General features: G+C 65.6%; 10 non-coding genes across 10 annotated transcripts; 4 read left to right on the forward strand and 6 right to left on the reverse strand.

Annotated features, from left to right (window-relative positions):
- Positions 1 to 282: 282 nt before the first annotated feature.
- On the reverse strand, positions 283 to 354 carry TRNAE-CUC (transfer RNA glutamic acid (anticodon CUC)). Its single transcript has one exon. It is a non-coding gene; the product is annotated as a tRNA-Glu (tRNA).
- Positions 355 to 628: 274 nt separating this feature from the next.
- Positions 629 to 700, reverse strand: TRNAG-UCC (transfer RNA glycine (anticodon UCC)). Its single transcript has one exon. It is a non-coding gene; the product is annotated as a tRNA-Gly (tRNA).
- An 843-nt stretch (positions 701 to 1,543) lies between these two features.
- On the reverse strand, positions 1,544 to 1,615 carry TRNAD-GUC (transfer RNA aspartic acid (anticodon GUC)). The gene has a single exon. It is a non-coding gene; the product is annotated as a tRNA-Asp (tRNA).
- A 574-nt stretch (positions 1,616 to 2,189) lies between these two features.
- Positions 2,190 to 2,272, forward strand: TRNAL-CAG (transfer RNA leucine (anticodon CAG)). Its single transcript has one exon. It is a non-coding gene; the product is annotated as a tRNA-Leu (tRNA).
- A 1,616-nt stretch (positions 2,273 to 3,888) lies between these two features.
- TRNAG-GCC (transfer RNA glycine (anticodon GCC)) lies at positions 3,889 to 3,959 on the forward strand. The gene has a single exon. It is a non-coding gene; the product is annotated as a tRNA-Gly (tRNA).
- Positions 3,960 to 8,102: 4,143 nt separating this feature from the next.
- TRNAE-CUC (transfer RNA glutamic acid (anticodon CUC)) lies at positions 8,103 to 8,174 on the reverse strand. The gene has a single exon. It is a non-coding gene; the product is annotated as a tRNA-Glu (tRNA).
- A 274-nt stretch (positions 8,175 to 8,448) lies between these two features.
- TRNAG-UCC (transfer RNA glycine (anticodon UCC)) lies at positions 8,449 to 8,520 on the reverse strand. Its single transcript has one exon. It is a non-coding gene; the product is annotated as a tRNA-Gly (tRNA).
- Positions 8,521 to 9,363: 843 nt separating this feature from the next.
- Positions 9,364 to 9,435, reverse strand: TRNAD-GUC (transfer RNA aspartic acid (anticodon GUC)). Its single transcript has one exon. It is a non-coding gene; the product is annotated as a tRNA-Asp (tRNA).
- A 574-nt stretch (positions 9,436 to 10,009) lies between these two features.
- On the forward strand, positions 10,010 to 10,092 carry TRNAL-CAG (transfer RNA leucine (anticodon CAG)). The gene has a single exon. It is a non-coding gene; the product is annotated as a tRNA-Leu (tRNA).
- Positions 10,093 to 11,708: 1,616 nt separating this feature from the next.
- Positions 11,709 to 11,779, forward strand: TRNAG-GCC (transfer RNA glycine (anticodon GCC)). Its single transcript has one exon. It is a non-coding gene; the product is annotated as a tRNA-Gly (tRNA).
- The last annotated feature ends 370 nt before the right edge of the window (positions 11,780 to 12,149 follow it).

Raw genomic sequence — 12,149 nt, forward strand, 5'->3', positions numbered from 1 at the left:
TGGCCACGGCCACGGCGGGGAGAGGCGCGGCCCCGGCCACTCGTGTTTGGGGCTGAGGCAAGCGTCCGAAAAGGAAGACACGGGACGTCGAAGGCCTCGAGTGGGCGCGCGCCAGTGCGGCCAAAAGGTTTGGCCGGGGAGGGAGGGTGGAGGTTGCCTGGCAGGGCTTGGGCTGGAGGTGCAGGGCACCGGGCGGCTCTTGTCAGGGCGCCGAGGCCGCGGAGCAAGCGCGGCCTAAAAGTGGGATGTGGACGGTGGGAGGTAGAGAGGAAGAAGAAAGGCTTCCCTGACCGGGAATCGAACCCGGGCCGCGGCGGTGAGAGCGCCGAATCCTAACCACTAGACCACCAGGGAGCGTCAGGCTCTACCACTGCTCCTGCTGGACCCATAGCACCCGCTCGGCGCCACCGTGGCGCCAAGACCCGGCCTTTCCAAGTCCAGCCACGCGCCGCCCCTGGCAATCCACGTGTCCTACCGTCCTTCCTGCTTGCAGCGCCCTCAGAACACTGCGCGCCTGCTTCTCGCACACACAAGAAAAGCCGCTGGGGCCAGCTGGCTCCCTGCTCCCAGCTCTCCCTCACAGGCCCCCGGCCGGCCGCCCGTGGAGCTCGGTAAAAGGGCAGCCCGCTGCGTTGGCCGGGAATCGAACCCGGGTCAACTGCTTGGAAGGCAGCTATGCTCACCACTATACCACCAACGCTGCACAGCCCGGGCCGGCCCGAGACGCCGGCACCGGGCTCGCCCGAGCGCACTCTCGTCGCCGCCGCCTTCTCCTCCTCCTCCTCCTCCTCCTTCTCTTCCGACTCCTCCTCCTTCTCTTCCTCCTCCTACTCCCCTTTCTCTTCCCCGTCCTCCTCCTCCTCCTCCTCAGCCGCCGCCGCCGCCGCCGCCGCCGCTTGGAACAGCCCTGCCCCGACGCCCCGCCGGCCGGCAGCTCTGTGACGTCACAGGCGCCACCAAGGCCCCCCCCCCCGCGCCCCACCCGCGCCAGCCCTACGAAGCTGCCCTAGGCCACCGGCCCGACCGCCTCAAGGGGGCGCTCTCGCTGCCTTGCTGCTCCAGGGCCCCTCCGCTCCACGCCGCGGCCCGCCCCCGCCCCCGGGGCACGCGTCTTCCAGACCCCGGCTCGCCAAAGCCCTTCTCCACCGGGCGCTGGGCCAGGCCACTTCCCGCACCGACAGGGCACGCCACTCATCCGCCTCCCACCCGTCCCGGCAGCTGTGCACCTATGCCGCCGTGCACAGCTGCGCAGCTGTGCGTCGCGACGCAAGGAGCCCACTGAGACAGCCACTTTGGGCGGGCCGCAACGTCATCGGGCGCTTGTAGGGTCCAGAGGAGGCCCTCGCTCGGCCCTGGCGACTGAGCGCCCGGCGAGGAGGAAGGGCTGGGCGGCTGGAGGGGGGCGAGGGTGGGCAGGCTGGGCACGCGCTGGCGCCCTGCGCCTCGCTGGAGGGCGGAGGGCGGAGGGAGGAGAAGAAGGGCCCTTGGGAGCCAGGCGGCAGGACAGAGAGCGGCGCCAGCCGCCAAAAGAGGGCGTGTTTGCCTCCCCGTCGGGGAATCGAACCCCGGTCTCCCGCGTGACAGGCGGGGATACTCACCACTATACTAACGAGGACGGCGGCCACCGCCCCCGCGCCCGGCCGCTCTCGGGCTGCCTGCCGACGCCTCCCCCTGCCCTCCGGCCCCCTGCCCACCACGGGCGCCCGGCACGTGCCCGACCCGACCCAACGCCACACCACCCGCGTCCTCCAAAGCGGCAGCCCCCGACCCCGACAGGGACCCGGACCCGCGTGGCCCTGCAGACTCCGAGTGCGCGCTGCCTATTGCCTCCGACGCGGGGATCGCGCCGGGTGGAGGGGGCCCGAGACGCAAAGCAAGGCTGCGAGGAGGGGGTGGGCGCGCGCCGGGCCGTGGCCGGCGAGGAGACGCGCGGGTGGGGGCCGGCGGCAGGGGGCTGGCCCGACGCGGCCCGGCTGCGTCCGGGGCCAGGGCTGGGCGAGGGCGCCACCGCGGCGCAGCCAGGCGCGTCGTCTGGCCGTGCTCCCCGTCGGCCGCCGCGCGCCCGCTCCGTCGCTCACCCAGACGGCCGCGCGCCTGGCGCGGAGCACCGCGTCCCGCCAAGGGCACCGGGGTTCGCGTCGCGTCGGGTCCCAGCCAGCCGAGCGGCCACGCGCACGCCCAGGCCCGCCGTCAGGATGGCCGAGCGGTCTAAGGCGCTGCGTTCAGGTCGCAGTCTCCCCTGGAGGCGTGGGTTCGAATCCCACTCCTGACAAGCCGGCCTTTTGGCCCGCCCGACAAACGCACCCGGCCCTATGGCAGCGCTTTACGGCCTTCCAGTCCGTTCGCGCCTTGCACTCTTGCGGCCTCTCCAAACTCCGGCCCGGACATCCCCGCCTCTCAGACGCGGGACCTTCTCAGCCACGGCCGCGGGCCTGGCAGAAACGGCGCACTAGGAACCCTCCGGCGACTGGCTTTCCGGACAAACGCCCTCCCCGCCAGCTCCTAAGCCCCCTCCTACCTGCACCCGCGCCAGAAAAACCTTCGGTCCTTCGCAGCCCATCTTTCCTCACCTGCTTGCGGCTGCTGCTGCTGCTGCTGGTTTTCCTGCCTGCCTGCCTGCCTTCGTCCCTCCCTCCCACTCCCACTCCCACGCTCCACCCCGCCCCCACCGCCACACGCAGAACGGCCGCGTGTGGAAAGCCCTCCACGCCTGGCCCGCCCTCCGACTTCGGCCTGGTGAACAGCGGGCTCGCTCTCACAGCCTTTCTTCCACTTCCGCCACCAGCAGCTCTCCCTCTTTCCAACATCCTGTCCTTCCCGCCAGCCCCAAAGGCCCGCCTGCCCATTCCATTCCCTCCACAGCCACACCGTCTTGCCGGCCTGTGGTGCGTGCCCTCGGTGCTTTTTCGCCTTGGGACCTTGGCCGGACCACACCTGCCTGCCTGCCTGCCTGCCTGCCTGCCGGGCCGCGTGCAGCCCAGCCTCCTGCTGGCCAGCCAACAGGGGGCCCTCCCTGCACGGGGCCTGGCGCAGGAGTCGCTCCCGGGAACGGTGCTCCAGTGAGTAGTGAGCGGAAGCCCTGGATGCCCTGTCACCCACCACAGACGTCCGGCCCCCAGCCCGGGCCACCCACCTCGGCGCCACAGCGCAAGTCCCTCGGGGAAGCCGCTGCTCCGGCCGGACCCAACCACACCCTGGCGCGCTCCCTCCCTCACCGGGCTGTCCGCGAGCCAGCAGCCAGTCTGCCAAAGTGCTTCTCCTCACAACCAACGCAGCAGAGCGGGACCCCGCGGGAGAGGGGTGGGCCAGAGCGCAGAAGCGAGGCTCAGACACCTTTGGTCTTGTGGCCTGAGCGCCGCTCGGCGACGGCGGCGGCGGTGCCCGGTGTCCATCTCCCACGCTCGCGGTCCCTGCACAGCCCCGAGCTCCGATCCCTGCCCCCGCCCGCCCTCGCACGCCCCGCACCAGCAAGAAAGCCAGCCGCCAGAGGGACTGTGCGTCGGGGCGGGGGGTGGGGGGGGGCGGCTGCTGAGAGGAACGTCGGCGCTCAGCCGCAGCGGCCACGCCTCGCCTGCCCTGACTGGGATTCGGGCGCGGGCCAGGCCGCTTCGGCTCCTGGCTTCCTCTGGCGACACCGACAGTCTCGCGGCGGCCGTGGACGGCAGAGAAAGCGCAGGACGGGCCGAGCACGCCTGCGTCCCTCCGTCCCTCGGTGCTTCCGACCGCCTCGCGCCCTGGGGTCGCCAGCGTGCCCGGAGCCTCTCATTCAGGTGGCCCGTCGGCCTCCTGCTCAAACGGAGCACATGCCCACGGGGCGAGCAGTGACCAGGGTCCGGCGGTTGGCGGCGAGCGCCGCTGGGGCAGCGCCGGGGGCCGGCGGCCATCGGTGCATGGGTGGTTCAGTGGTAGAATTCTCGCCTGCCACGCGGGAGGCCCGGGTTCGATTCCCGGCCCATGCAGCCCCAGCGTCCCCTTTTGGTTCCCGCAGCCCCACAGCGGAGCTGGGCTTCCCCGCTGCCACACTCAAGGCACCGGTCCTGCAACAGCTCGCTCACCACCGCACCTTCCGGCCCCTGTCCTTCCCACGCAGACGCCCCCACCCCACACACACCCGGGAGCCAGGCCTCCGCGACCTGACACCTTGCGGGCTCAGCCACTCTTACGCCCAGACCCCTTCCTTGTCGTTGTTCTCGTCCTTACCCCGACCCCGCTTGTGTCACGCTTTTCACTGTAACGAACACCCCACACTGGCACCCGCACAGCCCAACCTCTTCACCTTTCGCCACGTTTCCAAGCTCTCTGCCTCACTCTGCCCGCACTTCGAAAGTTATACTATGTTTGCACAACCAGGAGCAAGGAAGTTGCCACCTCTGGGAGTGACACATCCCACTTTCCTGGAGAGTCCCCAAAGCGTTCACTTGCACGAGGAGTTCAAAAGAAGTCCACACTATCATCGCAGACTGCACTCTAGATTCATGTTCTGACCCTCGACAGAAATACGTTTCCAACACCGGCCCGCTCCTCCACCACTACTGCCACCACCACCATCAGCACGACAAACACCACCCCCTCCCCTGAACCTCTGCTCCCACCAACAGCGTCAGCCCTCGGGACAGCACCACCGGCACCACCACCTCGGCCTCCACCCTACTCCCACAGACACCCCCGTCCCACCCCCTATCTCCCCACTTTTTCCCCGATCCTTTCCAAATCCTACGTTGTCAAGGATCCTGCCCTTGCCTCTGTCCCGTTGCCCTCCTTTTTTTCCCCTTCGTCGTCTTCTCCTTTTCGTAGCAGTACGGTTGATTTACAATACTGTGTGACTTTCAGGTGTACAGCCAAGTGATTCAGTTATATGTCCTTTTCCAGGTTATTTTCCATTATACGTTATCACGACATATGAATACAGTTCCCTGTGCTGTACAGTAAATCCTTGTTGCTTCTGTGCTTTATGTATAGTATTTCCTCTCTGTTAATCGCAGCTCCGGGTTTTTCCCTGCCCTACACTTTCCCCTTGGGTAACGAACAGTGTGTTTTCTATGTCTGTGGGTCTGTTTCTCTTTGGCACATACATTCGTTTGTAGTACGGTTTAGATGCCACATATCTTTGTGCTTCTCTGCCTGACTTACGTCGTGAAGTGTAATATACTCTAGGTCCATCCTTACTGGTGCAAATGGCAATATCTCACTCTTTTGTATGGCTGAGTAATATTCCACAGTACATACGTACCACGTCGTCCTGTGCCAGCCATCGGTTGGTGGGCACTTGGGTTTTGTCCATGTCTTGGCTGTGGCCCGTAGTGCTGCTGTGAACATGGGGGTGCATGGATCTCTTCAAATGACAGTTTCTCTCCTTTGCCGATGTGCACCCACGATGGGGATTGCTGGATCATATGAGAGCTCATATTTCACCTATTTATTTAGTGTGTTGTTTTTATTTATGCATTTAATATTTATTTATTCATTTACTTATAAGAACTAGTAGCTGTAATTTTGGAGGAAAAGTTGATTAACAATATTGAGTTAGTTTCAGGTGCACAGCAAAGCGGATACTGTCTTCCATGTCTAATATTGTTTCAGATTGCTTTCCATTACAGTTTACTACAGGATATTGAACGTCATTCCCTGTGTTATTCTGGAAATCCTTGCTGCTTATGTCTTTTATATGAAGTACGGTGTATCTGTTCATCGCAGCTCCTAATTTATGTCTCCACCCCTCCCTTTCTCCTCGGGGAACCATCAGTGTGTTTTCTATGTCTGTGAGTCTGTTTCGCTTTTGCACACACATTCTTTTCTATTGTGTTTTAGATTCCACGTATCTTTGTGCTTCTCTGTCAGACTTAACTTCACTAAGCGTAATATTCTCTAGGACCATCCTTATTGTGGCAAGTGGCAATATTTCATTTTCTGAAATGGCTGAGTAATATTCCACAGTACATATATACCGCATCTTTTTCTGTCAGCCAACTGTTGATGGGCACATGGGTTTTTTCTATGTCTTGGCTGCGGCACACAGTGCTGCTACGAACACGGGGGTGCGTGGATCTCCTCAAACAACAGTTTTTCTCTTTGGCGGATGTGTACCCACGACGGGGATTGCTGGATCATCTCTGATGGCTCATGTTCCTCCTGTTTATTTTGTTCGTTGTTTTTATTTACTTACTTACTTACTTACTTACTTACTTACAAGTACTAGTACTTGTGGTTGAAGAAGAAGAGTTGATTAGCAATATTGAGTTAGTTTCAGGTGTACAGCAAAGGGGATACTGTTTTCCATGTCTAATATCGTTTCAGAGTGATTTCCATTACAGGTTATTGCAGGATATTGACTATCACTCCCTGTGTTATTCTGGAAATCCTTGTTGCTTATCTCCTTTATATGAACTACTGTGTATCTGTTCATCGAGCTCCTAATTTATCCCTCCACCCCTCCTTTTTAACTCGGGTAACCATCACTGTGTTTTCTAGGTCTGTGAGTCTGTTTCTGTTTTGCACATAGATTCATTGGTAGTACTTTTTAGATTCCACATATCTTTGTGCTTCTCTGTCGGACCTACTTCACTAAGTGTAATATTCCCTGGGAGCATTCTTGTTGCGGCAAATGGCAACATTTCATTCTTTCTTATTAATGGCTGAGTAATATCCCATAGTACCTATATACCACCTCTTCTTGTACTAGCGACCCGCTGGTGGGCGCTTGGGTTTTTTCCCGTGTCTTGGCTGCTGCAAATAGTGCCGCCGTGAACATGGAGGTGCTTGTGCCTTTTTGCACTCTTGTTTCGTCATTTCCGGGTACGTACCCAGGAGTGGGATTGCTGGATCATAGGGGACCTCTCCTTTGGCCTCTTTCAACCTCAACCCCTCCTCCCCCCACCCCCGCCGCCACACACACCTGAGACCGGATGGTTTCTCCCGATGAGAGGCGATGTACGTCTCTGGGGCAGTAGAATGCCCCCACCCCATTCGGACCCCGCCTAGCCCCTGTGGCGCGCTCCGTTTCTGTTGTTCTCTTGCCTGCCTCCGACCCACCGCCCCCAGTCCCAACCCACTGGTTAGCCTGACCACCTTGCCGCACAGCACACCAGTCTGGCGCGCTCACCCGCCACCCCACCGCGAAGGGGTCCTCTGCCACCATCTTCCTCGCCCCACAGCCCACTCACACACCCCGCCCTTCCCCCCAGCCTGCAGGCTCGGACCCCTCTCCCCGCCACCTTCCCCTTGTATCCCAGGCCCGACTGTCACATGTCCTGCCCGGAAGTCTCACTTCCGCCAGTGCTCCTCAGACGCACTCCTACTCCAGGCCCACCCCGCCCCCTGATCTGACCCACCCGTACACACGTGCCGGGCCAGGTGCTGCCACCACCCCAAGCTTCTGCTGAGCCCCTGCCTGAGTGGCCAGCCGCTCTCCCGGGCCAGGTCCCCGGCCAGCCCAACACCTCCCGCTCCTGCCCGCGCTCCACCCAGACACCCCAGGCCCTTCCTCGCACCTCCCAGCACGCGGGCCCACCGCCGCCCTCTCTCCATGGGGTCGTTCTGCTCCGTTCCCTAACCCGCGTGGGGTGGCCACCGACCACGGCCACAAACACCTTCATCCCACACTGTCAGCCACCCCCACGGCACCGGCAAGGGCGTTCAGGAAACCTGCTGCGGTGGTGCGAAGCACCCGTCTGCCCACCGGTGCTCCTTTCCACAGGGGATCCGGCTTTGTTAGAAGGCACCGCGTGTGACACCGCCGTCGCCGTCAGCGCTGCCACCGCTGTCGCCGTGGGGGAAAAGCAGTGCTGCTGGAGAGTGCAAACACAGGCGGGGGCGTTTGCTCGTGGCCACGGCCACGGCGGGGAGAGGCGCGGCCCCGGCCACTCGTGTTTGGGGCTGAGGCAAGCGTCCGAAAAGGAAGACACGGGACGTCGAAGGCCTCGAGTGGGCGCGCGCCAGTGCGGCCAAAAGGTTTGGCCGGGGAGGGAGGGTGGAGGTTGCCTGGCAGGGCTTGGGCTGGAGGTGCAGGGCACCGGGCGGCTCTTGTCGGGGCGCCGAGGCCGCGGAGCAAGCGCGGCCTAAAAGTGGGATGTGGACGGTGGGAGGTAGAGAGGAAGAAGAAAGGCTTCCCTGACCGGGAATCGAACCCGGGCCGCGGCGGTGAGAGCGCCGAATCCTAACCACTAGACCACCAGGGAGCGTCAGGCTCTACCACTGCTCCTGCTGGACCCATAGCACCCGCTCGGCGCCACCGTGGCGCCAAGACCCGGCCTTTCCAAGTCCAGCCACGCGCCGCCCCTGGCAATCCACGTGTCCTACCGTCCTTCCTGCTTGCAGCGCCCTCAGAACACTGCGCGCCTGCTTCTCGCACACACAAGAAAAGCCGCTGGGGCCAGCTGGCTCCCTGCTCCCAGCTCTCCCTCACAGGCCCCCGGCCGGCCGCCCGTGGAGCTCGGTAAAAGGGCAGCCCGCTGCGTTGGCCGGGAATCGAACCCGGGTCAACTGCTTGGAAGGCAGCTATGCTCACCACTATACCACCAACGCTGCACAGCCCGGGCCGGCCCGAGACGCCGGCACCGGGCTCGCCCGAGCGCACTCTCGTCGCCGCCGCCTTCTCCTCCTCCTCCTCCTCCTCCTTCTCTTCCGACTCCTCCTCCTTCTCTTCCTCCTCCTACTCCCCTTTCTCTTCCCCGTCCTCCTCCTCCTCCTCCTCAGCCGCCGCCGCCGCCGCCGCCGCCGCTTGGAACAGCCCTGCCCCGACGCCCCGCCGGCCGGCAGCTCTGTGACGTCACAGGCGCCACCAAGGCCCCCCCCCCCGCGCCCCACCCGCGCCAGCCCTACGAAGCTGCCCTAGGCCACCGGCCCGACCGCCTCAAGGGGGCGCTCTCGCTGCCTTGCTGCTCCAGGGCCCCTCCGCTCCACGCCGCGGCCCGCCCCCGCCCCCGGGGCACGCGTCTTCCAGACCCCGGCTCGCCAAAGCCCTTCTCCACCGGGCGCTGGGCCAGGCCACTTCCCGCACCGACAGGGCACGCCACTCATCCGCCTCCCACCCGTCCCGGCAGCTGTGCACCTATGCCGCCGTGCACAGCTGCGCAGCTGTGCGTCGCGACGCAAGGAGCCCACTGAGACAGCCACTTTGGGCGGGCCGCAACGTCATCGGGCGCTTGTAGGGTCCAGAGGAGGCCCTCGCTCGGCCCTGGCGACTGAGCGCCCGGCGAGGAGGAAGGGCTGGGCGGCTGGAGGGGGGCGAGGGTGGGCAGGCTGGGCACGCGCTGGCGCCCTGCGCCTCGCTGGAGGGCGGAGGGCGGAGGGAGGAGAAGAAGGGCCCTTGGGAGCCAGGCGGCAGGACAGAGAGCGGCGCCAGCCGCCAAAAGAGGGCGTGTTTGCCTCCCCGTCGGGGAATCGAACCCCGGTCTCCCGCGTGACAGGCGGGGATACTCACCACTATACTAACGAGGACGGCGGCCACCGCCCCCGCGCCCGGCCGCTCTCGGGCTGCCTGCCGACGCCTCCCCCTGCCCTCCGGCCCCCTGCCCACCACGGGCGCCCGGCACGTGCCCGACCCGACCCAACGCCACACCACCCGCGTCCTCCAAAGCGGCAGCCCCCGACCCCGACAGGGACCCGGACCCGCGTGGCCCTGCAGACTCCGAGTGCGCGCTGCCTATTGCCTCCGACGCGGGGATCGCGCCGGGTGGAGGGGGCCCGAGACGCAAAGCAAGGCTGCGAGGAGGGGGTGGGCGCGCGCCGGGCCGTGGCCGGCGAGGAGACGCGCGGGTGGGGGCCGGCGGCAGGGGGCTGGCCCGACGCGGCCCGGCTGCGTCCGGGGCCAGGGCTGGGCGAGGGCGCCACCGCGGCGCAGCCAGGCGCGTCGTCTGGCCGTGCTCCCCGTCGGCCGCCGCGCGCCCGCTCCGTCGCTCACCCAGACGGCCGCGCGCCTGGCGCGGAGCACCGCGTCCCGCCAAGGGCACCGGGGTTCGCGTCGCGTCGGGTCCCAGCCAGCCGAGCGGCCACGCGCACGCCCAGGCCCGCCGTCAGGATGGCCGAGCGGTCTAAGGCGCTGCGTTCAGGTCGCAGTCTCCCCTGGAGGCGTGGGTTCGAATCCCACTCCTGACAAGCCGGCCTTTTGGCCCGCCCGACAAACGCACCCGGCCCTATGGCAGCGCTTTACGGCCTTCCAGTCCGTTCGCGCCTTGCACTCTTGCGGCCTCTCCAAACTCCGGCCCGGACATCCCCGCCTCTCAGACGCGGGACCTTCTCAGCCACGGCCGCGGGCCTGGCAGAAACGGCGCACTAGGAACCCTCCGGCGACTGGCTTTCCGGACAAACGCCCTCCCCGCCAGCTCCTAAGCCCCCTCCTACCTGCACCCGCGCCAGAAAAACCTTCGGTCCTTCGCAGCCCATCTTTCCTCACCTGCTTGCGGCTGCTGCTGCTGCTGCTGGTTTTCCTGCCTGCCTGCCTGCCTTCGTCCCTCCCTCCCACTCCCACTCCCACGCTCCACCCCGCCCCCACCGCCACACGCAGAACGGCCGCGTGTGGAAAGCCCTCCACGCCTGGCCCGCCCTCCGACTTCGGCCTGGTGAACAGCGGGCTCGCTCTCACAGCCTTTCTTCCACTTCCGCCACCAGCAGCTCTCCCTCTTTCCAACATCCTGTCCTTCCCGCCAGCCCCAAAGGCCCGCCTGCCCATTCCATTCCCTCCACAGCCACACCGTCTTGCCGGCCTGTGGTGCGTGCCCTCGGTGCTTTTTCGCCTTGGGACCTTGGCCGGACCACACCTGCCTGCCTGCCTGCCTGCCTGCCTGCCGGGCCGCGTGCAGCCCAGCCTCCTGCTGGCCAGCCAACAGGGGGCCCTCCCTGCACGGGGCCTGGCGCAGGAGTCGCTCCCGGGAACGGTGCTCCAGTGAGTAGTGAGCGGAAGCCCTGGATGCCCTGTCACCCACCACAGACGTCCGGCCCCCAGCCCGGGCCACCCACCTCGGCGCCACAGCGCAAGTCCCTCGGGGAAGCCGCTGCTCCGGCCGGACCCAACCACACCCTGGCGCGCTCCCTCCCTCACCGGGCTGTCCGCGAGCCAGCAGCCAGTCTGCCAAAGTGCTTCTCCTCACAACCAACGCAGCAGAGCGGGACCCCGCGGGAGAGGGGTGGGCCAGAGCGCAGAAGCGAGGCTCAGACACCTTTGGTCTTGTGGCCTGAGCGCCGCTCGGCGACGGCGGCGGCGGTGCCCGGTGTCCATCTCCCACGCTCGCGGTCCCTGCACAGCCCCGAGCTCCGATCCCTGCCCCCGCCCGCCCTCGCACGCCCCGCACCAGCAAGAAAGCCAGCCGCCAGAGGGACTGTGCGTCGGGGCGGGGGGTGGGGGGGGGCGGCTGCTGAGAGGAACGTCGGCGCTCAGCCGCAGCGGCCACGCCTCGCCTGCCCTGACTGGGATTCGGGCGCGGGCCAGGCCGCTTCGGCTCCTGGCTTCCTCTGGCGACACCGACAGTCTCGCGGCGGCCGTGGACGGCAGAGAAAGCGCAGGACGGGCCGAGCACGCCTGCGTCCCTCCGTCCCTCGGTGCTTCCGACCGCCTCGCGCCCTGGGGTCGCCAGCGTGCCCGGAGCCTCTCATTCAGGTGGCCCGTCGGCCTCCTGCTCAAACGGAGCACATGCCCACGGGGCGAGCAGTGACCAGGGTCCGGCGGTTGGCGGCGAGCGCCGCTGGGGCAGCGCCGGGGGCCGGCGGCCATCGGTGCATGGGTGGTTCAGTGGTAGAATTCTCGCCTGCCACGCGGGAGGCCCGGGTTCGATTCCCGGCCCATGCAGCCCCAGCGTCCCCTTTTGGTTCCCGCAGCCCCACAGCGGAGCTGGGCTTCCCCGCTGCCACACTCAAGGCACCGGTCCTGCAACAGCTCGCTCACCACCGCACCTTCCGGCCCCTGTCCTTCCCACGCAGACGCCCCCACCCCACACACACCCGGGAGCCAGGCCTCCGCGACCTGACACCTTGCGGGCTCAGCCACTCTTACGCCCAGACCCCTTCCTTGTCCTTGTTCTCGTCCTTACCCCGACCCCGCTTGTGTCACGCTTTTCACTGTAACGAACACCCCACACTGGCACCCGCACAGCCCAACCTCTTCACCTTTCGCCACGTTTCCAAGCTCTCTGCCTCACTCTGCCCGCACTTCGAAAGTT

This window comes from Balaenoptera ricei, chromosome 1 (genome assembly GCF_028023285.1).
Source record: "Balaenoptera ricei isolate mBalRic1 chromosome 1, mBalRic1.hap2, whole genome shotgun sequence".
NCBI lineage: Eukaryota > Metazoa > Chordata > Mammalia > Artiodactyla > Balaenopteridae > Balaenoptera > Balaenoptera ricei.